The sequence below is a fragment of the Macaca mulatta genome, chromosome 3, assembly GCF_049350105.2.
Source record: "Macaca mulatta isolate MMU2019108-1 chromosome 3, T2T-MMU8v2.0, whole genome shotgun sequence".
Lineage (NCBI taxonomy): Eukaryota > Metazoa > Chordata > Mammalia > Primates > Cercopithecidae > Macaca > Macaca mulatta.
The window spans coordinates 71,696,656-71,723,605 of NC_133408.1; the positions used below are offsets into that span (position 1 = coordinate 71,696,656).

Here is a 26,950-nt window from a genome sequence, read left to right on the forward strand (position 1 = left end):
TAAAACATCCTCAAATTCTTTGAAAAAATAGAAAAAAGAGGTAACACCTTCAGAGTCATTTTATGAGGCAGCATCCCCTTGATATCAAAGCAAGAAAATATACTTCCAAGAAGAAAATTATAGGCCAGTATCCTTGAGGAACACGGTGTTTGAATTAAATCTAAATAAATCTGCTTACAAAGAATCAATTCTCAGCAGACACTTTTCAAAATGAAGAAAATGTAAAAATTCTCACACTAGATTCTGGATAAAATAAACACTCATTTATAGCCTCTTTGTCAGATATTGTTACTGAAACTTACATTAATTGAGGAGTTTGCTTGAGCAGCAGTTTCTTCATCTGTTGGGAGCTGATATATCTGGATGCCACTGCTAATCAATTCACTCATTATCTTACTCTTAAACATCTGTAAATCATGTTTAGAAATTGTGTCTGCTTTGGTAATCAGTGGTATAATGTCCACCTATTAAAAAAGAAGACAAATAAAATCTCAGCATCAAGGATTCATTGTTCATCCTACAGTTTTTATAGTAAAGCTTCACAATCCCTGGCAACAAATTGCCTAACTAGATAATCACTGGCTGTCATGCCTTTCTTAAAAATTATTTTCCAAAATTATCAATACTTTTGAAGATTCATCTTTTATCCAAATTCACATTTAAAAGTCTCAACCTTGTTTCTCTTCTAAAAATCCCTTATACCTCTACAGATACGGAGTTAGTAAAATGTAAATAGTAGGACAATGTAAATTATTTTCGATTTTATTTCTTATTAAGCTGAGTGACGAGACAAATTGAAAGAACTTTCATCAAAATTGTGGAAGGGACTTTGTCTGCTTTCTACATCACTTATTCCATCAATCAGTCTTAATTAATGTCCCATTTTCACACACTCTTGCCCCACCTAGATGTGTTTGCAGATAGATTTGCTTTGCTTTTGTTTTTCAAAGATCACCTAAAAAGAATATAGATTGGTTACCATATTCTTTTTTTTTTTTTTTTTTTTTTTTTTTTTTTTTGAGATAGAATCTTGCTCTGTGGCCCAGGCTGGAGTAGAATGGTGCAATCTAGGCTCACTGCAACCTCCGCCTCCCAGGTTCAAGCAATTTCCTGTCTCAGCCTCCCGAGTAGCTGGGATTACAGGCGCATGCCACCACACCCAGCTGATTTCTGTATTTTTAGTAGAGACAGGGTTTCACAATGTTGGCCAGGCTGGTCTCAAACTCCTAACCTCAGGTGATCCACCCACCTTGGCCTCCCAAAGTGCTAGGATTACGGGCGTGAGCCGCTGCACCCGGCCTGGTTACCATTTCTAAAGGTGCGCACGTGTGTGTGTGTGTATATGTGTGTGTGTGTGTATAAGAACACCTTGCAAACAAATATGTTCATTTTTCTTTTGTAAAACGACATTATTTCCACATAGGAAGTTAAATATTTGCATATTTGAGGTTGAATTTTTACCCACAGTCTTCTCCTAGTGCTTCAATATGAACACTCCTGTCCTTTGTATTTGCACTTAAATAACTAAACTTTTTAGAAAATAACAATATACAAAATTATAAAATGTTTCATTACTGTTAAAATATCTTATGAAATCATAGCTCCACAAAATCAATATCTGTAATATAGTAAAAATATATGAATATAAATTTTAGGCAGACTGCTTTCGTTTTAGATTGCTCAAAGCACATTTTTTAAAAAATCCATGGACAGGCCGGGCGCGGTGGCTGATAGTCTATAATCCCAGCACTTTGGGAGGCTGAGGCGGGTGGATCACCTGAGGTCAGGAGTTCGAGATCAGCCTGGCCAATATGGTGAAAACCCTGTTTCTACTAAAAAATACAAAAATTAGCTGGGCATGGTGGTGGGCACCTGTAGTCCCAGCTACTCGGAAGACTGAGGAAGGAGAATCGCTTGAACCCAGGAGGCCGAGGTGGCAGTGAGCTGAGATCGAGCCACTGCACTTCAGCCTGGGTGACAGAGTGAGACTCCATCTCAGGAAAAAAAAAAAGAGAGAGAGAGAGAAAGAAATGGAAATTTTCTATGTCAGTAATTCCTCAGGTTTTCAAATTTAAGGGGAAAGGCATTCATTGCAAGGAGAACTGACCAACTCGAAAAAGAAGACAAGCAGGGCACGGTGGCTCATGCCTTTAATCCCAGCACTTTAGAAGGCTGAGGCCAGCAGATTACTTGAGCCCAGGAGTTCCGGACCCATCCAGATAATATGGCAAGACCCCCGTCTCTACAAAAAACTAAAAATGAGCCAGGCGTGTGGCCACACACCTGTGGTCCCAGAAACTTCAGGCTGAGGTGGGAGGATCCCTTGAGCCTGAAAGGTCGAGGCTGCTGTGAGCCTTGTTCATGCCACTGCACTCCAGCCTGGGCAACAAGAGCGAAACTCCGTCTCAACAACAACGGTGTGTATTCCTGACTATTGAATGTACTACTAATTAAGAACCTGAAGCAGCTCTTAATTTAACTAGAAATCTAATTTATTTCAAGTACTTAATGACATCTGAGATTAAATACAAAGTCTCTTTTCAGTTTGAACAATACACAGCAAAAGTGGAGACTCCTTGGATAAAGGGAACCCAAATTAGAAACTTTTCTGTCTTCAACTAAAGTTGTCTTCAACTAAGTAAAGTTGAAGACAGCATGTTTTGTTAGGGCTGAGTACAGAAAAGAATCTGACAATATGACAATTTCTGTTATATCTATACTGGCCTTCTATTTTTTAAAAAGAAGACATACTTTTAACCCTTTCTTTTTTTTGAGAGAGAGAGGGTCTTGCTCTGTGGCCCTCTCTGCAGTGCAGTAGCGTGATCACAACTCACTGCAGCCTCAACCTCCCAGGCTGAAGCGATCCTCCCACCTCAGCCTCCTGAGTAGCTAGAACTACAAGTACATGCTACCATGCCTGGCTATTTTTTGTAGAGACAGGGCCTTACTATGTTGTTCAAACTCATCTAGAACTTCCAGGCTCAGGCAGTAGGGTGCAAAGGGGACTCTGGAAGCCAGGTGTCAAGTCTCAATTTGTCCAAGATATCCTGCCCAAGATAACAACAACCTGTGTTGGGCAAGTCACTTAACCTGTGAATCTCAGACAAAGCAAGGAGCAGTAAATACTTCTACGTTCTTTTTTCTGGAGATGGAGTTTTCTCTTGTTGCCCAGGCTAGAGTCCAATGGCGCAATCTTGGCTAACTGCAGCCTCTTCCTCCCAGGTTCAAGTGATTTTCCTGTCTGGCATTACAGGTGCCTGCCACCATACCCGGCTTTTTTATTTTAAGGCTCTTGTTGCCCAGGCTAGAGTGTAGTGGTGTGATCTCAGCTCGCTGCAACCTCTGTCTCCTAGGCTCAAGTGATTCTCCTGCCTCAGCCTCCTGAGTAGCTGGGATTACAGGCACCCACGACCATACCCAGCTAATTTTTTTGCAATTTTAGTAGAGAGAGGGTTTCACTGTGTTGGCCAGGCTGGTCTCAAACTCCTAAACTCAAGTGACCCACCCACATCAGCTGGGATTACAGGTGTGAACCAACATGTCCGGCTCAAGGTTCTATTCTAATTCTAAAAGTCTCATTATCTCAATGGGGTAGTAAATAGATTGCACTTTAAGATACAGGAGAGGTAATAATCCAACATTTTGATATGGGGGAGGTAGTAAAATTCAACATTTTGTAAAACATGGCAAGTTTTTTGTGGACTTGATTTTCAAATGCAGTACACCCTTGAACAACACGGGTTTAAGCTGTGTGGGCCCACTTACATGTGGATCTTTTTCAACCAAATGCAGAATGAAACCTGCATATATGGAGGCCCAACTATTCATATACCCAGGTTCTGCAGGGCCCACAGTGGGGGCTTGACTATGCCAGGATTTTGGTAAAAACAGGGGTCCTGGAACCAATCCCCTATAGTATATGTCCTATACATATACCATAGGACAACCGGACTATTTTTATAGTTTTAAGAAACATAGATTTGCCAAGTCTATGAGCCTTTCCAGATCATTTGTACTATGCTTACATAGAAACCCTTCGTAGAGGGAGTCTAATATACAGGAAATACTTACATAGAATATTTTGCATATTAAAACCGGGCACAGTGGATGCCGCTTGTAATCTCAGCACTTTGGGAGGCTGAGGCAGGTGGATCACCTGAGGTCGGGAGTTCAAGACCAGCCTGGCCAACATGGCGAGACCCTGTCTCCACTGAAAATACAAAACTTACCCAAGCATAGTGGCAGGTGCCTGAAATCCCAGCTACTCGGGAGGCTGAGATGGGAGAATCACTTGAATGCACGAGGCAGAGGTTGAGGTGAACTGAGATCGCACCATTGCACTCCAGCCTGGGTGACAGAGCAAGATTCCATCTAAAAAAAAAAAAAATTCCGCATATTACTTTCTCTTCAAAAACAACTTCAAAATTGTTTTAAATGAACACGTCTTTATGTCAGCAATATGCTACATTAAAACAATTAATATCCAAATATATAAACAAGTATATACAAGAAACTTATTATACTTAAAGGCACTTATTATCAAACACTGAAAAAAAAAGAACATCTCCAATCGATGGTGACAGCTACAACTGAGGACAAACTTTACTTCAGGAACATACATGTATCACTTTTCATCCTAACACTCATCTAGCAAAGTAGGTTCTTTTGGTTTATTTGTTTCTTTTTTGAGACAGGGTCTCTCTCTACCAACCAGGCAGGAGTGCAGTGGCACCATCACGGCTCACTATGGACCTCGGCCTCCCACACTCAAGTGATCCTCACACCTCAGCCTCCCAAGAAGCTGGAAATACAGGCATGCGCCACCATGCCTGGTTAACTTTTGTATTTTTTGCACAGGCAGGGTTTTGCCCTGTTGCCCAGGCTGGTCTGAAACCTAAGCTCAAGAGGTCTGCCAGGTGTCAGCCTCCCAAAGTGCTGGGATTATGGGTGTGAACCACTGCACCAGGCCCTAAGTAGATGTTAAAATCCCTAATTAAGATAAGAAACTGAGGCATCATGAAGATAAGGCTACAAGTCTAAGAACTGGGAGGGCTGGAAGCCCACACAGATTCCTTAGATTTGAGCGCAGTGTACCAAACCAAGGGGGCAGGGAGTGCTAACTTAATGTTAGCTGGCAGGCTGGTGCAGGTTTGCAGCAGAGTTTTCAATGATTTATGGGAAATAGTAAGAACATGAAAGTAAATTTTTTTTTTTTTTTTTGAGACCGAGTCTCGCTGTGTCACGCAGGGTGGCGTGCAATGGTGCGATCTCAGCTTACCGCAACTTCGGCCTCCAGGGTTTCAGTGATTCTCCTGCCTCAGCCTCTGGAGTAGCTGGGATTACAGGTGTATGCCACCACGCTCAGATAATTTTGTATTTTTACTAGAGACGGGCTTTCAGCATGTTGGCCAGGCTGGTCTGAAAGTAAACTTTTCCATAGAGCTAAATGATTCCCCATTTAAAGATCTTTTATTCTGAGAGATTCTGTTCTTTCAAATTGAATGGAAATATCCTCTTGTTAAATGAAATGATGGTGATAGGAGATAGTGGTGTGTTACTCTTTTTATTGGCTGTACCTGGTAGAATTAAAAAATCAGCATTTCTATTGTAGCCTCCTAATTTGGGGAAAATATTTCTTTAGAAATCTAAAAGTATGGAACTTCCCATCATTATGCCTCCCCAGAATAATAGAGGACTTTACTTAAAACACAGATGCCCCTCAAGATTCTCTCATTAATCTCTACCTTATTCTGTTTGGGTTAAGACATTTAGGGACTGTGAAGTGAGAATAAAGTGAGTTTAAGCAATCCAAAACCACGTGCTGACTCTGGATCCTCGAAGATTACTTTCTTCGAAATCTTTTTCATCTGTTAACTTTCCTCTGGGCTCAAACTGTCTTTTCCTAAAACAGTCACATTTGGAATAGTACTGCTACATGGCAATCACTATCATAATAAACTAACTTGAGGTCTCCAATAATCAGCTTTCATCTAAAGTCTCTTTCAGGTTGACAAAATAAAAACTTTCAATATTTTGTCTACCAACTTCCAAAAGAAAATGAGTCTATACATGTACAAATATATGTGATTATATATGTATATACACACATGTGATTTTGATCAGCCTGTTTATAAACTACTTGAAAAACAAGTTGATTTGTAAATTCATTTATGAAATCATTAGTTTATAAACTACTTGATTTTTGCAAGTAGTTTATAAACAGGCTCATCAAATTGAACAAATTTCTTAAAATAATTTCACTGTATAGCTGGCAAATAAGTTATTTACTCTTCTTATTAGCGTATCTTATTTTTACCCGTCCTCCTTTAGCAAGCATCTAAGTTAAACTATTTTAGGTCCACAGCTATACAACGAAACATCACTTTCAGTCACAACATATTAAATTCACATTGAAAACTATGAAGAGATCCAGTTACCTTTAGTCTTACATGTACTTATATATACTTTTAATATACTACTTGATGTTTTATGGTGCACAAACACAGAGCTCTTGCAGGATATATAACTATGAGAATACTTAGAGTGTATGCTTATTAAATGGTTCGAAACTCTCTTTTTTAAAGAAAAGTTCATTCTTATTTTTTTTTATTTATTTTTTATTTTTTGAGATGGAGTCACTCTTGTCGCCCAGGCTGCAGTGCAATGGCGCGATCCCGGCTCACTGCAACCTCTGCCTCCTGGGTTCAAGATATTCTCCTGCCTTAGCCTACCGAGAAGCTGGGACTACAGACATGGGCCACCACGCCCGGCTAATTTTTGTATTTTTTAGTAGAGATGGGGTTTCACTATGTTGGCCAGGCCTGTCTCAAACTCCTGACCTCAGTTGATCCGCCTGCCTCAGCCTCCCAGAGGGCAGGGATTGTGGCGTGAGCCACCGTGCCCAGCCAAGAAACGGCAATTTTAAGAACTTAAAATTCTTAAGGCCGGGCACAGTGGCTCACCGTGGTAACCCCACACTTTGGGAGGCCGAGGCAGGCAGATCAACCAAAGTCAGGAGTTTGAGACCAGCCTGGCCAACATGGAGAAACCCCCTCTATACTAAATATACAAAAATTAGCCTGGCATGATGGCGGGAGTCTGTAATCCCAGCTATTTGGGAGGCTGAGGCAGGAGAATCGCTTGAATCCTGGAGGCGGAGGTTTGCAGCGAGCCAAGATCACGCCATTGCACTCCAGCCTGGGCGACAAGAGCAAGACTCCCTCTCAAAAAATAAAACAACTTAAGCATACAGTAAAGTATTCTTTCCATGCCCCAATGTTAAAAGGTCCATCTAATATAGACTACTTGTTTGAAAAAAAAATCAAAAATTGGTAAAAATTCTGCTTAAATTCCATATTAAACTAGGATCAAAAGTTATTTTTAGCTCTTCTTGTTTCTTAAATACTTGAAATGTGTTGCTACATGTTTTTCTTATGTATTTATTCATTCAACTAACTTTGGGTGGAAGGTACTTACAAGTTTAAAAGTCCTTTCTGACAGTGGAAATAACATAAAAATATTTGCATAAAAGACACTCAATGGTTCTCAAAGAGTATCTGAGAGTCTAATCAGCCTATTAACCTTGGTCTAAATAACCAACAACAAATGTGAGCTTTTTGTCACATCCGTGTATTTTCCCCTGTAACCTGATACCTACATTTTAAATGCATTTTTAAAATGTTTCATTTGGCCCTATGATAATTATTTCCCCTGTAAAAAGCGACACGATTTTTGTTTAAGAGCAAACGAGAGAGTATCTGGTCTATGAAAAAAGCTAAGTGGAAAGATCAGCTCCCTAAAGTTTGTAACCAATAACAAGACACCAATGCTACCTTGTTATGTAATCAACAATATGTGAGTCGAAATAAACTAGTGAGCTATACATTTCTGATACATACCAATTTACCAATCAACAGGAGGGGAAGAAATCGCTCAAATGTGACTACTGTTAACAAACATCTAAATATCAGACATAGTCTCTATAAAAATCCTAACCTACCAATTTTGAAATCATTCCTTCGACTTTTGTTATGTTTTTTTTTTTAATTTATTTATTATTATTATACTTTAAGTTGTAGGGTACATGTGCATAACGTGCAGGTTTGTTACATATGTATACTTGTGCCATGTTGGTGTGCTGCACCCATCAACTCGTCATTTACATCAGGTATAACTCCCAATGCAATCCCTCCCCCCTCCCCCCTCCCCATGATAGGCCCCGGTGTGTGATGTTCCCCTTCCTGAGTCCAAGTGATCTCATTGTTCAGTTCCCACCTATGAGTGAGAACATGCGGTGTTTGGTTTTCTGTTCTTGTGACAGTTTGCTAAGAATGATGGATTCCAGCTGCATCCAAGTCCCTACAAAGGACTCAAACTCATCCTTTTTTATGGCTGCATAGTATTCCATGGTGTATATGTGCCACATTTTCTTAATCCAATCTGTCACTGATGGACATTTGGGTTGATTCCAAGTCTTTGCTATTGTGAATAGTGCTGCAATAAACATACGTGTGCATGTGTCTTTATAGCAGCATAATTTATAATCCTTTGGGTATATACCCAGTAATGGGATGGCTGGGTCATATGGTACTTCTAGTTCTTGATCCTTGAGGAATCGCCATACTGTTTTCCATAATGGTTGAACTAGTTTACAATCCCACCAACAGTGTATAAGTGTTCCTATTTCTCCACATCCTCTCCAGCACCTGTTGTTTCCTGACTTTTTAATGATTGCCATTCTAACTGGTGTGAGATGGTATCTCACTGTGGTTTTGATTTGCATTTCTCTGATGGCCAGTGATGATGAGCATTTTTTCATGTGTCTGTTGGCTATATGAATGTCTTCTTTTGAGAAATGTCTGTTCATATCCTTTGCCCACTTTCTGATGGGGTTGTTTGTTTTTTTCTTGTAAATTTGTTTGAGTTCTTTGTAGGTTCTGGATATTAGCCCTTTGTCAGATGAGTAGATTGCAAAAATTTTCTCCCATTCTGTAGGTTGCCTGTTCACTCTGATGGTAGTGTCTTTTGCTGTGCAGAAGCTCTTTAGTTTAATGAGATCCCATTTGTCAATTTTGGCTTTTGCTGCCGTTGCTTTTGGTGTTTTAGACATGAAATCTTTGCCCATGCCTATGTCCTGAATGGTACTACCTAGGTTTTCCTCTAGGATTTTTATGGTATTAGCTCTAACATTTAAGTCTCTAATCCATCTTGAATTAATTTTCGTATAAGGAGTAAGGAAAGGATCCAGTTTCAGCTTTCTACTTATGGCTAGCCAATTTTCCCAGCATCATTTATTAAATAGGGAATCCTTTCCCCATTTCTTGTTTCTCTCAGGTTTGTCAAAGATCAAATGGCTGTAGATGTGTGGTATTATTTCTTAGGACTCTGTTCTGTTCCATTGGTCTATATCTCTGTTTTGGTACCAGTACCATGCTGTTTTGGTTACTGTAGCCTTGTAGTATAGTTTGAAGTCAGGTAGCGTGATGCCTCCAGTTTTGTTCTTTTGACTTAGGATTGTCTTGGAGATGCGGGCTCTTTTTTGGTTCCATATGAACTTTAAAGCAGTTTTTTCCAATTCTGTGAAGAAACTCATTGGTAGCTTGATGGGGATGGCATTGAATCTATAAATTACCTTGGGCAATATGGCCATTTTCACGATATTGATTCTTCCTATCCATGAGCATGGTATGTTCTTCCATTTGTTTGTGTCCTCTTTTATTTCACTGAGCAGTGGTTTGTAGTTCTCCTTGAAGAGGTCCTTTACATCCCTTGTAAGTTGGATTCCTAGGTATTTTATTCTCTTTGAAGCAATTGTGAATGGAAGTTCATTCCTGATTTGGCTCTCTGTTTGTCTGTTACTGGTGTATAAGAATGCTTGTGATTTTTGCACATTAATTTTGTATCCTGAGACTTTGCTGAAGTTGCTTATCAGCTTAAGGAGATTTTGGGCTGAGACAATGGGGTTTTCTAAATATACAATCATGTCATCTGCAAACAGGGACAATTTGACTTCTTCTTTTCCTAACTGAATACCCTTGATTTCTTTCTCTTGCCTGATTGCCCTAGCCAGAACTTCCAACACTATGTTGAATAGGAGTGGTGAGAGAGGGCATCCCTGTCTTGTGCCAGTTTTCAAAGGGAATTTTTCCAGTTTTTGCCCATTCAGTATGATATTGGCTGTGGGTTTGTCATAAATAGCTCTTATTATTTTGAGGTACGTTCCATCAATACCGAATTTATTGAGCGTTTTTAGCATGAAGGGCTGTTGAATTTTGTCAAAAGCCTTTTCTGCATCTATTGAGATAATCATGTGGTTCTTGTCTTTGGTTCTGTTTATATGCTGGATTATGTTTATTGATTTGCGAATGTTGAACCAGCCTTGCATCCCAGGGATGAAGCCCACTTGATCATGGTGGATAAGCTTTTTGATGTGTTGCTGAATCCGGTTTGCCAGTATTTTATTGAGGATTTTTGCATCCATATTCATCAGGGATATTGGTCTAAAATTCTCTTTTTTTTGTTGTGTCTCTGCCAGGCTTTGGTATCAGGATGATGTTTGCCTCATAAAATGAGTTAGGGAGGATTCCCTCTTTTTCTATTGATTGGAATAGTTTCAGAAGGAATGGTACCAACTCCTCCTTGTACCTCTGGTAGAATTCAGCTGTGAATCCATCTGGTCCTGGACTTTTTTTGGTTGGTAGGCTATTAATTGTTGCCTCAATTTCAGAGCCTGCTATTGGTCTATTCAGGGATTCAACTTCTTCCTGGTTTAGTCTTGGAAGAGTGTAAGTGTCCAGGAAATTATCCATTTCTTCTAGATTTTCCAGTTTATTTGCGTAGAGGTGTTTATAGTATTCTCTGATGGTAGTTTGTATTTCTGTGGGGTCGGTGGTGATATCCCCTTTATCATTTTTAATTGCGTCAATTTGATTCTTCTCTCTTTTCTTCTTTATTAGTCTGGCTAGTGATCTGTCAATTTTGATGATCTTTTCAAAAAACCAACTCCTGGATTCATTGATTTTTTGGAGGGTTTTTTGTGTCTGTATCTCCTTCAGTTCTGCTCTGATCTTAGTTATTTCTTACCTTCTGCTAGCTTTCGAATGTGTTTGCTCTTGCTTCTCTAGTTCTTTTAACTGCGATGTTAGAGTGTCAATTTTAGATCTTTCCTGCTTTCTCTTGTGGGCATTTAGTGCTATAAATTTCCCTCTACACACTGCTTTAAATGTGTCCCAGAGATTCTGGTATGTTTTATCTTTGTTCTCATTGGTTTCAAAGAACATCTTTATTTCTGCCTTCATTTCGTTATGTACCCAGTAGTCATTCAGGAGCAGGTTGTTCAGTTTCCATGTAGTTGAGCGGTTTTGATTGAGTTTCTTAGTCCTGAGTTCTAGTTTGATTGCACTGTGGTCTGACAGACAGTTTGTTATAATTTCTGTTCTTGTACATTTGCTGAGGAGTGCTTTACTTCCAATTACGTGGTCAATTTTGGAGTAAGTATGATGTGGTGCTGAGAAGAATGTATATTCTGTTGATTTGGGGTGGAGAGTTCTATAGATGTCTATTAGGTCTGCTTGCTGCAGAGATGAGTTCAATTCCTGGATATCCTTGTTAACTTTCTGTCTCGTTGATCTGTCTAATGTTGACAGTGGAGTGTTGAAGTCTCCCATTATTATTGTATGGGAGTCTAAGTCTCTTTGTAAGTCTCTAAGGACTTGCTTTATGAATCTGGGTGCTCCTGTATTGGGTGCATATATATTTAGGATAGTTAGCTCTTCCTGTTGAATTGATCCCTTTACCATTATGTAATGGCCTTCTTTGTCTCTTTTGATCTTTGATGGTTTAAAGTCTGTTTTATCAGAGACTAGGATTGCAACCCCTGCTTTTTTTTGTTCTCCATTTGCTTGGTAAATCTTCCTCCATCCCTTTATTTTGAGCCTATGTATGTCTCTGCGTGTGAGATGGGTCTCCTGAATACAGCAGACTGATGGGTCTTGACTCTTTATCCAGTTTGCCAGTCTGTGTCTTTTAATTGGAGCATTTAGTCCATTTACATTTAAGGTTAATATTGTTATGTGTGAACTTGATCCTGCCATTATGATATTAACTGGTTATTTTGCTTGTTAGTTGATGCAGTTTCTTCCTAGCCTCCATGGTCTTTACATTTTGGCATGTTTTTGCAATGGCTGGTACCGGTTGTTCCTTTCCATGTTTAGTGCTTCCTTCAGGGTCTCTTGTAAGGCAGGCCTAGTGGTGACAAAATCTCTAAGCATTTGCTTATCTGTAAAGGATTTTATTTCTCCTTCACTTATGAAACTTAGTTTGGCTGGATATGAAATTCTGGGTTTAAAATTCTTTTCTTTAAGAATGTTGAATATTGGCCCCCACTCTCTTCTGGCTTGTAGAGTTTCTGCTGAGAGATCTGCTGTTAGTCTGATGGGCTTCCCTTTGTGGGTAACCCGACCTTTCTCTCTGGCTGCCCTTAAGATTTTTTCCTTCATTTCAACTTTGGTGAATCTGGCAATTATGTGTCTTGGAGTTGCTCTTCTCGAGGAGTATCTTTGTGGCGTTCTCTGTATTTCCTGGATTTGAATGTTGGCCTGCCCTACTAGGTTGGGGAAGTTCTCCTGGATGATATCCTGAAGAGTGTTTTCCAACTTGGTTCCATTTTCCCCCTCACTTTCAGGCACCCCAATCAGACGTAGATTTGGTCTTTTTACATAATCCCATACTTCTTGCAGGCTTTGTTCATTTCTTTTTCTTCTTTTTTCTTTTGGTTTCTCTTCTCGCTTCATTTCATTCATTTGATCCTCAATCGCTGATACTCTTTCTTCCAGTTGATCGAGTCGGTTACTGAAGCTTGTGCATTTGTCACATATTTCTCGTGTCATGGTTTTCATCTCTTTCATTTCGTTTATGACCTTCTCTGCATTAATTACTCTAGCCATCAATTCTTCCACTTTTTTTTCAAGATTTTTAGTTTCTTTGCGCTGGGTACGTAATTCCTCTTTTAGCTCTGAGAAATTTGATGGACTGAAGCCTTCTTCTCTCATCTCGTCAAAGTCATTCTCCGTCCAGCTTTGATCCGTTGCTGGCGATGAGCTGCGCTCCTTTGCCGGGGGAGATGCGCTCTTATTTTTTGAATTTCCAGCTTTTCTGTCCTGCTTTTTCCCCATCTTTGTGGTTTTATCTGCCTCTGGTCTTTGATGATGGTGATGTACTGATGGGGTTTTGGTGTAGGTGTCCTTCCTGTTTGATAGTTTTCCTTCTAACAGTCAGGACCCTCAGCTGTAGGTCTGTTGGAGATTGCTTGAGGTCCACTCCAGACCCTGTTTGCCTGGGTATCAGCAGCAGAGGCTGCAGAAGATAGAATATTTCTGAACAGCGAGTGTACCTGTCTGATTCTTGCTTTGGAAGCTTCCTCTCAGGGGTGTACTCCTCCCTGTGAGGTGTGGGGTGTCAGACTGCCCCTAGTGGGGGATGTCTCCCAGTTAGGCTACTCAGGGGTCAGGGACCCACTTGAGCAGGGAGTCTGTCCCTTCTCAGATTTCAACCTCCGTGTTGGGAGATCCACTGCTCTCTTCAAAGCTGTCAGACAGAGTCGTTTGCGTCTGCAGAGGTTTCGGCTGCATTTGTTTAGTTTACTGTGCCCTGTCCCCAGAGGTGGAGTCTACAGAGACAGGCAGGTTTCCTTGAGCTGCTGTGAGCTCCACCCACTTCGAGCTTCCCAGCAGCTTTGTTTACCTACTTAAGCCTCAGCAATGGCGGGCGCCCCTCCCCCAGCCTCGCTGCTGCCTTGCCTGTAGATCACAGACTGCTGTGCTAGCAATGAGGGAGGCTCCGTGGGTGTGGGACCCTCCCGGCCAGGTGTGGGATATAATCTCCTGGTGTGCCCGTTTCCTTAAAGCACAGTATTGGGGTGGAAGTTACCCGATTTTCCAGGTGTTGTGTGTCTCAGTTCCCCTGGCTAGGAAAAGGGACTCCCTTCCCCCTTGCGCTTCCCAGGTGAGGCAATGCCTCGCCCTGCTTCAGCTCTCGCTGGTCGGGCTGCAGCAGCTGACCAGCACCGATCATCCGGCACTCCCCAGTGAGATGAACCCAGTACCTCAGTTGAAAATGCAGAAATCACCGGTCTTCTGTGTTGCTCGCGCTGGGAGTTGGAGACTGGAGCTGCTCCTATTCGGCCATCTTGCTCTGCCCCCCTTTTGTTATGTTTTTAATCACCCCATAAAAGAAAAAAAAGCAGCCTCTTTTAAAATGTAAATTCCCCCCTTTTTCAAAGTAATTTGCCTAGGGAAATTTAATGCATTAAAATAAAACCTAACAGACAAACCAATTACAACATTAAAAAAAAAAAACTAAAATGATCAGTAACCAAACCAATAGCTCCAGTATAGCAAAGCGTGTGTTTTTAATCCGTTATGGGTATCCTATTATATTAATAAGCAACAATGTTTAAAAGTCATCCCAATGCCTAAAACACCGCCATAAACATAACATACTTGTCCTTTACTCCAATGAAGCTTAAACCAGACTCAAACTCAGACCATTTCCCCCTTCCTGGCACACTGAAATATACGAGGGGGAATCCAAGAAATCAGATATGTTAAGTGCCGGAAACTTCTTCCAGAATAGGGTCAAATTCGTGTTTATCCGCAAATGTCACCGTCCCAGTAAGTCTGCAAATTCTCACCAGCGCTGGAGTACAAAGAGGCCTGACCACGGAAACACCTGACCCAGCATCACTAAGACAGTGGGAAATGCAACCCTCCTCGGGTCGGAGCCCGCCCCAGAGCATCGGCTGCAGCGATGGTGGGGACAAGAGGTGGCCGCTGGTCTCGCGGGTGCGGCGGACAGGGTCCCACACCCCCGGCCGCCTCCCGAGAACCAGGAAACCTGTCAAGCCGGCCGAGACCCAACCTCCGCAGACCCCTCGCGCTCCTGCCCAGCCCGGCCCCAGCCCGCCCGACCGCTCCCCTTCTGCCCCGGCCTCCCGGCTGCACTCTGCCACCTCATTCCTCCCTGGCTGCCTCGCGGCACCGCCACCTCCTCCTCGCGACCTGGGCTCGGGTGGCCCCCCGCCCGGCCCGACCACGTCAGTCCCCCGCGCGGCCCGGTCCCCGCGGCCTCCAGTCCCGAGCTCCAGCCGCGCGCTCCCCGGCCTCGGCCTCCGCGCTCGCCCCGCTCGGCCGCTCCCGGCCCCACTCCCCAACGCCGGCTACCTGGAGGCAAGCGCAGCGGAGCACTTCATCCACGGTCCCAGGTCGCAGAGGGCCCGTGGTCCCGCTTCTTCTCCAGCTCCACATGGTAGGCGCAGATGGAGAGCAGGATCCCGGGGGCGAGGCACACTGCATGTCGGTTACTCTCTCCCACCGCCGCACCGACACTCTCAGCAGGACGGGCGCCGCCACCTTCCTCCCTCCGCCGCTGCCGCCGACGCCGCCTTCCTCCGCCTCCCTCTGCCTCCATCTCAGCCCGTCTGGGTCCCACACAGCCGCCACCGCAACAGCCACCGCAACAGCCACCGCAACAGCCACCGCAACAGCCACCGCCGCCGCCGCCGCGCCCCATTGGCTCGGTCGCCCATTCCAGCCCCGCCCCGACAGGCGTGCGGCCAACCGCCCTGAACCAAGTGAGGCCTGCGGGGCGGGGAAGGCGAGCGCCGTCGCGGAGGGAGGGGGCGGAGCACGCAACAGCCGGGAGGCCGGATGGCCCGCAAAGACTGAGGCGGGCGCGGGAAAGGTGCGCTCCAGGAGTGGGGCCCGGGAAGGGGTGGGGCCCGGGCGAGAGAGGGGCGGGGCGGAGAAGGGCGGGGTCTGGAGGGGCAGGGCCCAGGAGGGGCGGGGCCGGGCGGGACCGGGCGGCTAGCGCGGGAGGGACTTAGGGGACCGGTGCAAGGAACACATTGCAAGGATGCTACTGTGGGTGACTGGGGGAGGCCTCGGCCCCTCCCTCTGGATTGTCATCCTTTTTCCCTTTTTCGTCGTTATCAGTTGATATTTCTGACCCAATCCAAATCAACCCTGGCAATGCTCGGAAATTTAGAGCCACACTCCTATGACCTCATCTTCCCACTACCAACTCTGGGCACTCTGTGTTCAACCTGTGCAAAACTTTTTTTTATAATGTGCAAAAGTATGTTTTGAATTAAAAAACTGTTTTTACAAAATGATTTATGGGCTGGCGGGGTGGCTCACAGCCTGTAATCCCAACGCTTTGGGAGGCCGAGGCAGGTGGATCACTTGAGGTCAGGAGTTCGAGACCAGCCTGGTCTACATAGTGAAACCCCCATCTCGAATTAAAAAAAAAAAAAAAAAAAGCCGAGTGTAGTGGTGGGCGCCTGTAATCCCAGCTACTCGGGAGGCTGAGGCATGAGAATTGCTGCAACCCAGGAGGCAGAGATCGTGCCACTACACTCCAGTCTGGGTGATAGAGTGAAAGACTCAACAACAACAACAACTTACGAATGCCTTGCTTCTCTATAAGCTGAATTTGAGGTGGTTTGCCATAATTCAAATCATATAGAAAAATATAAAGATGAGCTAATACAATCAGGACAAAGAAAACCAAAAGTCAGAATAAAATGAAAGGCCAGGAATCAGAACACAGATAAGCAGGCTATAGGGGCTTACAAAATTATTAAAATTGCGTCGTAAATTTGGCTCTGAGCTTCCTGGTGGCCAAAACTAAAAGGGAAACAAATGTATATGCTTTCTCACTGTCTTCAAGAAGAAACACAGTGTTCTTGGAGATTTTCAGTGTTTCCCTGGTTGCAGCTTTCAATTTTTCAGGGGCTTTATATAGTGATTTTGAGTAATAAGCAATATCCTTGTAATCGTTATCTCTTGTTGGGTAAAAATTGCTCCCAATTCAGCAGCTTAATAAACAATAAACTTTTTTTTTTCTCACAGTTTCCATGGGCTAGGAATCTGGGTGAGGTTAGCTGTGTCCTCTGGCTCAGGCTCTCACCAGGATACAATCGAGCTGTCAGCCAGGGCTGCAGCTCTCTCAAGGCTTCAGAATCCTCTTTCAAACCCCCTTCCGTGGCTGCTGGCAGGCCTCAGGTTCTCTCTGGCTGTGGGCTGGAGACATCCAGTGTTTCACCATGTTGGCCAGGCTGGACTTGAACTCCTTACCTCAGGTGATTCACCCGCCTTGGCCTCCCAAAGTCCTGGAATTACAGGCTTGAGCCACCGTGCCTGGTTTTTTTCATTTGATTATTTTGTTTTTTGTTTTTTGCTATAAGGTCTAGTTCTGTCCCTCAGGCTGGAGTGCAGTGGAGCAACCATGGCTCACTGCAGCCTCTATCTCCTGGGCTCAAGTGATTCTCCCCTCTCAGCCTCCTGAGAACTGGCACTACAGGTTCGTGCCACCACATCTGATGAAGTTTTTCTCTTGCTATCCAGGCTGGAGTGCAATGGCCTGATCTCAGCTCACTACAAATTCTGCCTCCCAGGTTCAAGCAATTCTCCTGTCTCAGCCTCCCAAGTAGCTGGAAATACAGGCATTCGCCATCACACTGGCTAATTTTTGTATTTTAAGTAGGGATGGGGTTTCACTATGTTGGCCTGACTGGTCTTGAACTCCTGACCTCAGGTGATCCACCAGCCTCAACCTCCCAAAGTGCTGGGATTACAGGCATGAGCCACTGCACCTGGCACACCTGGTTCAGTTTTTAAATGTTATTTTTGCAGAGACAGGGTTCTCTGTACGTTGCCCAGGCTGGTCTCGAAATGTTACCCTCACATGATCCTACCCCTTCAGCCTCCCAAAGTGCTAGAATTCGAGGCATGAGTCACCGTGCCCAAACTCATTCTCTTTCAATTAGCTCAGTTTCAATTTCTTATTATAGAAATACCATCAAATAGAAAATGTCAATGTTAAGCAGGATTTCCATGTAAAGATGGCAAATCACAAAATCTTCCTTCCTTGATACTTATTCATTCTTTTTTTGTTCTTTTTATTTATTTATTTTTTGAGATGGAGTCTCACTCTGTCACTCAGGCTGGAGTGTAGTTGCACAATCTTAGCTCACTGCAATATCCACCTCCCAGATTCAAGTGGTTCTCCTGCCTCCGCCTCCCCAGTAGTTGGGATTACAGGTGTGCACCACCATGCCCAGCTAATTTTTGTATTTTTAGCAGAGACGAGGTTTCACCATGTTGGCCAGGCTGGTCTCGAACTCCTAACCCGAGGTGATCCACCTGCCTCGGCCTCTCAAAATGCTGGGGTTACAGGCATGAACCACTACAGGCGGCCCCTTGATACTTATTCATTCTAATGACATTTATTGTGTGCCTACTATGTGCCAAGTACTGTATTAGGTTCTGAGAGTGAATAAGATGGGACTCCTGCCGCAGGGAGCCTCTGTTCTGATTTGGTGTGAGTTTGGGAGGAGGACATACAAACAAGCAATTCAATAAATAGCAAGCTGAATTTTGAGTGTGATATCTGCTTTGGGAAAACCCGGCAGGAGGAGGCAATGAAAAGCAGGATGATTCCCCCTCCACAGGATGAGGGAGGATTTCTCTGCCAAGGTGATATGGGAGCTGAGGTATGAAACATGAGAAAAATCCAGCTTCAGCAGGAGGTATGGGAAGTCCATTTCGGGCAGGGGAGAGCATGTGCAAAGGTCCTGAAGAGGGAAACCACTTGGCATTTACAGGAGCAGAAAAGCAGCCCAGATGCCTGCTGCACAATGAGCAAGAGGAAAAGAATAGAGGGTGGCAGGCAGGGTCAGATCATGCTAGGATTGGTTTGTTTTTTTAAGAGACATGGTCTCGCTCTATCACCCAGGCTGGAGTGCAGTGGGGCAATCATAGCTCACTGCAGCCTCAACCTCCCGGGTTCAAGGGATCCTGTTGTCTCAGCCTCCCAAGGAGCTGGGACTACTGGCATGAGCCCCACCATGCCTGGCTAAGTTTTTTATTATTAGAGACAGGAGTCTTGTTATGTTGCCTAGGTGGGTCTCGGTCTCAAACTCCCAGACTCAAGTGATCATCCCATCCTGGCCCCAAAAAACACTGACATTACAGGTGGATGTCCCACATCTGGCCAAGATAGGGAGTTTTAAATGCTTTACTTTTAATTTTTGTGGGTACTTAGTAGGTATATATATTTATGGGGTGCATGAGATGTTTTGATACAGGCATGTAATGTGTAATAATCACAGGAGGGTTACTGGGATACCCATCACCTTAAGCGTTTGTCCTTTCTTTGCTTTACAAACAATCCAATTATGCTCTTATCGCTTTTTTGCTTTGTTTTGTTTGTTTTGTTTTGAGATGGAGTCTATCTCTGTCACCTGCGTTGGAGTGCAGTGGTGCGATCTTGGCTCACTGCAACCTCCACCCCCCTCATCCAGGTTTAAGCGATTCTCCTGCCTCAGCCTCCTGCGTAGCTGGGACTACAGGTGTGTGCCATCACACTTGGCCAATTTTTGTATTTTTAGTGGAGACTGGGTTTTGCCATGTTGGTCACGCTGGTCTCCAACTCCTGACCTCAGGTGATCCCCCTGCCTTGGCGTCCCAAAGTGCTGGGATTACAAACATAAGCCACCACATCTGACCTCTTTTAGCTATTTTTAAATATGCAATAAATTATTGTTTACTACAGTCACCCTGTTGTACTACCAAATACTACATCTTATTCATTCTAACTGTATTTTTGTACCCATTAATGATTCCTGTGCACCCCCTCCAGCCCACTACCCTTCCCAGATTCTGGTAATCATCATTCTACTCTCTATTTTTGAGTTCAATTGTTTTAATTTGTAGCACCCACAAATGACTGGGAACATGCAAAATTTGCATTTCTGTGTCTGGCTTATTTTAATTAACATAATGATCTTCAGTTCTACCCACGTTGCCGCAAATAACAGGATTCTATTCTTTCTCATGGCTGAATAATACTCCATTGTGTGTATGTAACACATCTTCTCTATCCATTTACCTGTTGATATACACTTAGATTGCTTCCAGTCTTAGCTATTGTGAATAGTGTTGCAATAAATACAGAAATGCAGATATTTCTTCAATATACTGATTTTCTTTCTTTGGGATATATACTTAGCAGTAGGATTACTGGATTATAAAGTAGCTCTACTTTTAGCCTTTTGAGGACCCTCCAAACCGTTCTCTGTAGTGGTTGTACTAATGTACATTCCCACCAACAGTGTACCAGGGTTCCCTTTTCTCCACATACTCAATAGAATTTGTTATTGCCTGTCTTTTGGATATAAAGCATTTTTAACTGGGGTGGGATGATAGCTCATTGTAGTTTTGATTTCTGTTTCTCTGATGATCAATGATGTTGAGCACATTTTCAAATACCCATTTGTCATTTGTATGTCTTCTTTTGAGAAATGTCTATTCTGATCTTTTGTCCATTTTAAAATCAGATTATTAGATTTTTTTTTTCCTGTTGAGAGAGAAAAAACAATGAAAGAAAGAAAAGAAGGAAGGAAGGAAGGAAAAGGAAAGAAGGAGAAAGAAAGAAAAGAAAGAGAAAGAAAGAAAGGAAGGAAGGAAGGAAGGAAGGAAGGAAAAGAAAGAAAAAGAAAGAAAGAAAGAAAGAGAAAGAAAAAGAAAGAAAGAAAGAAGGAAAGAAAGAAAGAAAGAAAGAAAGAAAGAAAGAAAGAGAAGATTGTGTGCAGAGATAGAGAAGTACATAGTAATCAAAGGGCAAACCGTATACCTGGAAAAACTAGTACAGAATGACTGGCCTGGAGCCAACCCTGGCTAAACTATTGAATTTCAATGATAAAGAAAGTATTCCAGTGGCCTTTGGGCAGGAAAACATAAGTACATGTGGGAAGAACCTCCAGCCAGCCTCAGAGCTTCCCATAACCCCAGCCAAAGCTAGATGACAATAAAGTCAGAAGTTAAAGGAAAATCTGAAGAAAAGGAAAATGAATCAAGAATATTCTCCCAGGCCAGGCGCGATGGCTGAACGCCTGCAATCCCAGCACTTTGAGAGGCTGAGGCAGGCAGATCACCTGAGGTCAGGAGTTCAAGACCAGCCTGGTTAAGATGGTGAAGCACCATCTCTACTAAAAAACAAAAATTTCCAAGCGTGGTAGTGTGCACCTGTAATCCCAGCTACTCAGGAGGCTGAGGCAGGAGAATCGCTTGAACCCGGGAGGCGGAGGTTACACTGAGACGAGATCGCCCCAGTGCACTCCAGCCTGGGCGACAGAGCAAGATTCTGTCTCAAAAAATAAATAAATAAATAAATAAATAAATAATAAAAATAAAAAGAAATAGCTATCCAAGTACAAACGCATTAAACAGAAACTCTCAAACATGCACCAATTCAAAAAATACAGCAGCTGTAGGTAAAAATAGAAACTGCAGATTAAAAAGAATCATGATACTTTTATTATCTTTTTTTCATAATTTCAATGAATGTTGAATAAAAAGATATCACTTTCACATAGGCATTTATCTGAAGTTCAGAATTTCTCCCACCTTACTTTAGTTTCTTCAGCTTCTTACTTTAGTTTCTTCAGCTTCTGTTGTATCAAGCAAAATGAAAGTTATATATATTTGAACTAAAACACATACAAAATACGTAAAGTTATTTGTTTTTTTTTAGAGTGTCGCTCTGTTGCCAGGCTGGAGTGTAGTGGTGTGATCTCAGCTCAATCTAACCTACGCCTCCAAGGTTCAAGCGATTCTCCTGCCTCACCCTCCCAAGAAGATGGGATTACAGGCACCCATCACCATGTCCAGCTAATTTTTGTATTTTTAGTAGAGTCAGTGTTTCGCTATGTTGGCCAGGATTATCTCTAACTCCTGACCTCATGATCTGCCCACCTTGGCCTCCCAAAGTGCTGAGATTACAGGCCTGAGCCACCACACCAGGCAAAATTATTTTTAATGCATTAATATATCAACTTACCTAACTACCTATTTGCAAAAAAAGGGGTATAAATTATCAACTTTTTTTTTTTTTTTTTTTTTTTTCCGAGACAGAGTCTGTCTCTGTTGCCCAGGCTGGAGTGGAATGATGTAATCTTGACTCACTGCAACCTCTGCCTCCGAGGCTCAAGTGATTCTTGTGCCTCAGCCAGGCATGGGCTACCAGGCCTGGCAATATCACTTAATGTTGAGTTATTTCTTGGTGGCTGAAAATTTCATGATTTATTACTGGCTTCTTTGTACTTTTTTTTTTTCTCTCTCTTCTCTCTCTCTCCCCCTCCCTCTCTCTGACAGGGTCTCACTCTGTTACGTAGGCTGCAGTCTCAAACTCCTGGGTTCTAGTGATCCACATGCCTCAGCCTCCCGAGTACCTGAGACTACAGGTGCATATTATAACTGGGTTTTAATTTTTTATAGAGATGAGATCTTGCTATGTTCCTCATGCTGGTCTCATACTCCTGGCCTTGAGCAATCCTTCTACCCTACCTTTCAAAAGTGTTGGGATGACAGGTGTAAGGTATAGCACCCGGCCTGCTTTGTACTTTTCTATAGGACTTAGATTTTATATAATAACTACAAACAATTTTTACAAAAGCAATAGTCATTCTAAACTTTTTAAAATTAAGCAGTGATTAAGAATGAGCCACAGAAAGTAATATTAATTCAGCACCTATTATATACTAGATATTTTGCATATAGCAAATCACATAGTCCACATGTCAAGGCAAGAATTATAATCTTTATTTTCCAGGAGGAAAAACTGTGGATTACAAGCCTTTGTTCATTCTAGAGTTACACAGCTGCTGCCAAAACAAGTGCCCTCTTCCCAGAAGCCTGCTCCCTGCTGGTTTTATCAAATTCTACCCCCCACTTCCTCAGCCACATCTGTGAGCAAGAATGTTCACACACACACATTTCTGCTATATTCCATCTGCCTAGGCCAGGAGCTTGTCATGACAAACCAAATGCAATACCTGTTTCCTGACCAAACCTGTTATTCAGTATCTCTGTGATTTGAGAAATGGTTTGATTTCATTCTGACAAGGATCACAATGAGGTCTTAAAATAAGTTAGAATTACAAATCATCCTAGTCTATGTGAAAGGGTGTGATTTTCAGATATACCCAGCCCTTTGAGATGCTCTGCTGGAAGGTGGTTGAGGTGCAAAGTACTATTGACTCACGGTCATCTTGGTCCATTGTCATTAATAACGATAGTTTGTACTTCTTTCGTGTTTGTGCTAAAGGTGGTTTCAAAACCAGGAAGAAGCTTATCAATTTCTAGGTATTAAATATCTATTTCACACTGTATATGTGCGTGTGTGTATACTATGAAAATATATACACACATATATTCACATACGAATACATACACACACATATTTATGTATTTACATTATACTAAAAAAAAGTAATTTTTTTTTTTTTTGAGATAGAGTCTCACTCTGTCACCCAGGCTGGAGTGCAGTGGCATAATCTCAGCTCACTGCCACCTCCGCATCCCAGATTCAAGCAATTCTCCTGCCTCACCCTCTGGAGTAGCTGGGATTATAGGCACCTGCCACCACACCTGGCTAACTTTTGGTAGAGATGGGGTTTCACCACCTTGGACAGGCTGGTCTTGAACTCCTGACCTCGTAATCCACACACCTCATCCTCCTAAGGTGCTGGGATTATAGGCGTGAGTCACTGTGCTGGCATAAAGTAAATTCTTAATGATCCATGAAAAGAAAATGGTAGGCCAGGAGTGGTGGCTCCCACCTGTGGTCCCAGCACTGTAAGAGGCTGAGGGGGGAGGATCGCTTGAGTCCAGGAGTTTGAAACCAGCCTGGGAAACACGGTGAGACCCCCTCTCTACAAGAAATATACAAATTACCTGGCTATGGCAGCTCGAACCTGGGATCCCAGCTACTCAGCAGGCTGAGGGGGGAGGATCACTTAAGCCAAGAAAGAAGAGGTTGTGGTAAGCCGGGATTTTACCACTGCACTAAATCCTGAAGGAAAAGTGGTACTTTGCCTCAAAGAAAGGGAAAAAATTGGTATCCATGAAAAATTTAAACTGTCTATATCTACATAAATCTATACAGAAATAGTATATTAATCAAAAAGCAAACTCTTAATAGTTCATGACAAGCAAATAGCAAGCCAGGTATGGTAGTTTATGCTTGTAATCTCAGCACTTTGGGAGGCTCAGGCAAAAGGATTGCTTGTGTCCAAAAGTCTGGGAACAGCCTGAGCAACATAGCGAGAACCAATCTCTCAGAAAAAATCAGAAATTAGCCAGGCATGGTGGCATGTGCCTATAGTATCAGCTACTCAAGATGCTGAGTTGGGAGAATTACTTCAGGCCAAAAGGCCAAGGCTGCAGTGAGCCATGATCACACGACTCCACTCCAGCCTGGGTGACAGAGCAAGACCCTAAAAAAAACGTAACTGTAAACAACATAAATACAGAACACATGAAGTGAGAAGCTACCATGTCCAGAGTGAAGAAAAAGGGCCCGAGCAGAGGCTCATTCCCATTCCCACCAAAAAAAGAAAAGAAAAATGATGAGACACTAAATAAAACAAAACTCAGTATGAAACCACGCAGGTAGAATTTATTATAAATTTGTCACAAATCCATTGTCAAGGTTAAAAGAAGAGGCAGGTGTTTTGCTAAAGCACTCTGCTTTAAAGTTACCAATAAATAAGAGTCCAGAGAAGCTTTGGGTTCCTTGATACTCTGGACCACCAAAGATTAAAAAGATGGATCCAGAAGAGGTGACTGTGGGGCAAGAGGAAAGGGAGAAAAGGCCACGAAGAGGCAGAGGATGGGCTTGACTGTCCACTATAACGCCGAAGGTGGGCCAGAAGAGGCCATCGTGAGACAGGAGCTAGTATAACACACAACACAATAAGACAGGAGCTGGGACTTGGGAGGCAGGCACAAGGAAAGAGACGGGCAACGTGAAAAAAGCAAAATGCAGCATCTGGGCCTAGAAACACCAATGTGAGAATGCTAAGGCAGCTTGGAGAAGAAATAGTCAGGCAAAAGCTGTGACAGCTCATGCTGCCACAAGTAAGGTAGTGAAATTGGAGGGCTGGACTTGAGAAACTTCTCGGTCTAAATGGCCACGAGGAGCTGGACAGGAGTTGAGTCCAAACAGATTGTGGTGAGGAAAAATTTAAGCACCAGCCAAAACTGGGAGGAAGACCTGGGCAAGAAGGGGATGATGAGACGCAGCAACTGGGTCTGGAGAGGCCGGCTTAAAAAATGTCTGGCCCTGGAGAGGCCACCAAAAGGCAAAGACGGGGGCTGGAGAGGCTATTCCCCGGGAAAAATGAGCTCGGTAAAAAGAGGCCACTGGGAGGCAGGAGCAGGGCCGGTCGGAGCAGCGGAGAAGCAGGAGGCGCTCTGGCCTGTGGTGGCCGCAGTGAGGAGAGAGCTAGGGGTTGAGAGTCCGCTGGGAGACAGAGGCTGGGCCTGTGCAGCCCTTCGGGAGGCAGGAGGCTGGTCTTGGAGAGGCCGACTGGAGGTCAAGTCCAGGGACGGAGGAGGCCGCCGAGAGGCATGAGCAGGGCTGGGCCTCAAGAGGCCAGTGGCAGGCAGGAGGAGCTGGGCCTGGAGAGGCTAACCTGAGGAAGTCTAGCAGCTGGAGAGGCCATGGAGAGGCAGGAGCTGGGCCGTCGGAGGCCGACTGGAGTACGAGTTGGGCCTGCAGGGGCCGCCAGGGGTAGGAGCGAGCCCCGGAGAGGCCGACTCGAGGACAATACGGGCCAGCACAGGCCGACAGGAGGAAGAGATGGGCCTGGAGAGGCTGGCTGGAGGAAGTCTGGGGCATGGAGACGTCATCGGAGGGCAGGAGCCGGGCCGGGAGAGGCCACCATGGGGCCCGGCTTCAGGACGTTTGGGGCCTAAAAAGGCCGCTGAGCATGAGCTGGGCTGCAGCCGAGTCCAAAGAAGTTGTTGGGAGTCCGGAGCAGGGCCTGTGGTCGCAGCCAGGAGCATGAGGAGCTGGGCCTGGACAGGAGGCTGGGAGGCCGTAACTGGGCCTGGAGAGGCCGGCCTGAGAAAGTTCTGGGCCTGGAGAGGCCACAAAAGGCAAAGGCTGGGCCTGGAAAGGCGGTTCCCCGTGAAGAATGAGCTGGGCCTAATGAGGCCACTGGGAAGCAGGAGCGGAGACTGGCGGAGATGCCAAAAGGCTGGAGGAGCTCTGGCCTGGGCAGGCTACAGTCAGGCGAGAGCTGGGCGTGGAGAGCCCGCTGGGTGGCAGAGGCCGGGTCTGTGCAGGCCTTCAGGAGGCAGGAGGCTGGGCCTGGTGAGGCGGACTGGAAGTGAAGTCCTGGGCCTGAGGAGGCCATCCAGAGGCGTGAGCGGGGCTGGGCCTCAAGAGGCCAGTGGCAGGCAGGAGGAGCTGGGCCTGGAGAGGCTGACCTGAGGAAGTCTGGCAGCTGGAGAGGTCGAGGACAGGCAGGAGCTGGGCCGGCGGAGGCCGACTGGTCGACCAGTTGGTCCCGCAGAGGCCCCCGGGAGCAGGAGCGAGCCCTAGAGAGGCCAAATCGAGGCTAGCGTGGGCCTGCAGAGGCCGCCGGGAGGAGGAGCTGGGCCTGGAGAGGCTGGCTGGAGGAACTCTGGGGCGTGGAGACGCCGTCGGAGGGCAGGAGCCGGGCCACCGTGGGGCCCAACATCAGGACGTTTGGGGCCTACAAAGGCCGCGGAGCGGCAGCTGGGCCAGAGCCGAGTCCAAAGAGGTTGTCGTGAGGCCGGGGCTGGGCCGGCGACCGCAGCCGGAAGTAGGAGGAGCTGGGCCTGGACGGGAGGCCGGGAGGCCGCATCTGGTCCTGGAGAGGCCGTCCTTAGGAAGGTCGGGGCCTGGGGAGGCCGCCAAAAGACAAAGGCTGGCCCTGGAAGGCCGTTCCCCGTGACGAATGAGCCGGGCCTAAGGATGCCACTGGGAGGCAGGAACGGGGCCCGGCCTGCGGAAGGTCGGGTCCTGGGGAGGCCGCCAAAAGGCAAAGGCTGGGCCTGGAAAGGCCGTTCCCCGTGACGAA

At 44.6% G+C, this 26,950-nt stretch overlaps 1 protein-coding gene across 50 annotated transcripts in view; it reads right to left on the bottom strand.

Moving 5' to 3' along the window:
• LOC106995512 (argininosuccinate lyase-like) overlaps positions 1-15,515 on the bottom strand; it is a 101,277-nt gene extending 85,762 nt beyond the window's left edge. For all 50 annotated transcript variants that reach the window (XR_013415296.1, XR_013415305.1, XR_013415297.1 and 47 more), the window contains exons 1-2: positions 15,219-15,515; positions 303-464 (exon numbers count right to left, since the gene is read on the bottom strand). The gene's annotated coding sequence lies outside the window, so the exon portion shown is untranslated. The remainder of the gene's footprint in view (positions 1-302; positions 465-15,218) is intronic.
• Positions 15,516-26,950: the final 11,435 nt, after the last annotated feature.